Raw genomic sequence first — 2,423 nt, 5'->3', positions numbered from 1 at the left:
TAATTAAGTTATTGTTAATTGTTTACTCTTTTAATGTAAGTGGCTAGTGTTTGGGACGTAAAATACTAAGGAAGGGGCAGCGTTACGACAGCGGAAATCACGTGACGCTAGTAACACGTCATGAACTTCTAGAAAAATCATGCACCTTCGTGAAGCCTCGAGTGTTTACTAGATGTACGGTATTCTTGTATATAAGACCGCCAAGAAGTGACGGCAACAAGGTAATTGAACTACAGACAGAGATAGAGACGGACAATTGAGTCAAGCGCGTGAGTCATTCGCTGTGAATTATAGCGTTTGTTATAGCGTGACTGTGGAAATTAAGTGTATTGCAAAGTGGTATTCAGAAAGAAGAAACCAGAGTTATTTAAGAAAGGACTTGTATCGTTTAAGTTTCTTCGGAAATAATTTTTACGGAAAATTAACTAACGACCAGAGACGTAACAGTATTATATATATAATGTATATATATATAACGTTTAGTTAAAAATTGTCTGAAGCCAATTTTTAATTCTCTAAGGAGGGAGTTGTAATGAATTTATTGTTATGTATTTATTTTAATATCAACGTTATTTAGACTAAGCTTATATTTAGAAACATACATAGCTTATACTGTTAGATCGGTATTGCGAAACTCCCGCCTATTCTCCATAGTTGTAGAAGATTCTCGAGAGTAAGAATGAACAATGTATGTATGTATGTAAACGCTTAAAATGTAACTTGCATTGTTACGTAAGACTAAAATTTCTAGAACGTCTTCACACGGCTATAAATATAACCAACGCGAAGTGCCAAAAGAGAGTGTTTATTATTAGTTCTCTCTATATATATATATCAGTGTGCTATAAAACTTCGAAAGCTATAACTGTGATTGTTATATCGCTTATCAATCGGAAAACTTAAGATATCTGACCAGGAATATTTATCTATTTCGAACGTTACAAATTATTTAACATCAGTGGAATCTCATCAGACATTAGTAATTTTACGAAGACATATAAATTCATCGTGGAAAACCTAGTGTGTGTGGCGAAGGACAAAGCTAGCTAGCTTCCCAGCGGATCGTATCAACATCAACTCGTAATTACCTCGCTCATCGTGAACCCTCGATAAGATATCAAGGAGGTTCCAGACTAGAAATAAAACTTTATAATGTTTGTAAGTTTGTGAAACTTCTGTTTATAAATCATTGTTTGTAATAACTATTTGTAATAATTGTTATTGTAAATTGTATTGTTGTGTATATATTAAAACATATTTGTGTTAAAAAAGAAAACTGTGTATCAATCTTGTTGGCAAATATTACAAACTGATTATATATCGGAATTTATTTAAATACTAAACCCAAAGTACAATTTATCTACTAAATTTAAATTATTTAACTTGGTTTCGGACTATTCGAAATTCTAATACGTAACAAAGGCAACTAGTATTTTAGATTGTATCTACAGAAATATTGAATACAAGTATAAAGAGGTTATAATTTCATTGTATAGGTCACTGGTTAGGTCATAGTTGGAGTATTATGTCCAGTCTTGAGCCCCTTACATTAGGAAGAACTTTGAATTGTTGGAAAAGGTTCAGAGAAGGGTTACTAGAATGGTGCTTGTGATGGCGGGATTGTCATACGAGGAGAGGATGAAACCTCTCATTCTTTTCTCTTGAAAAAACAAGAGTTAGAGGGGATCTGATTGAGGTGTTTAAGATTGTAAAGGGAATTGATAGTGTTGATGTATCATCATTTTTCATATTTAACCATTAGAGCAGTAGGAGTAGATGACACAAATATAAATTTTGGCAAGGTAGGAGTCATTTTCAGCTAAGACAGTTTGTTTTTCTAACAGAGTGGTTGTCTTCTGGAATGGGTTGTCTTCGGATGTTGTGTGGGAGCAGTAAATATAAGTGAGCTTAAGAGAAAGCTTGATAATTTTATGAATGATAAGACCTGGCTTTAAGTGTTGTTGTTTTTTATAATAGTTTAGATTAGAGGATGGGACAGCCGAGATGGACCAACACGTCCTTCGTTGTCCCTAAAAAAATTACGTTATGTTATAGATAATTGTATATCGCGCATTATAAATTTGTATAATTATTAATATGCCACAACTAAATTAGAGGTTTGAGAATATATCAGAACAATATGTTTGAAATTTTCAACAATTATTAGCTATTGTACAATAATTAAGAATTTGTTTTTTTAAATATACGATTACACTTAATATAAAAAACAACAACATAAAACCTTTGTTGAATTCCTATTTTTAAGGATAACAAAGACTGATTTGGACCTAAGTGTTCGCGTCTAGCACAGTTATCTCCAAAATCATTATAAAGGTTTTAGTCCATCTCATATTCAAAGATCGATGCTTATGTTCTGTTGTTTTAATTTTTTTTCTTACATTTTCACAATTAAAGAAGTAGCA

This window comes from Limulus polyphemus, unplaced genomic scaffold, assembly GCF_000517525.1.
Source record: "Limulus polyphemus unplaced genomic scaffold, Limulus_polyphemus-2.1.2 Scaffold5398, whole genome shotgun sequence".
Classification (NCBI taxonomy): domain Eukaryota; kingdom Metazoa; phylum Arthropoda; class Merostomata; order Xiphosura; family Limulidae; genus Limulus; species Limulus polyphemus.
Note: the sequence above shows the minus strand (reverse complement) of the source record.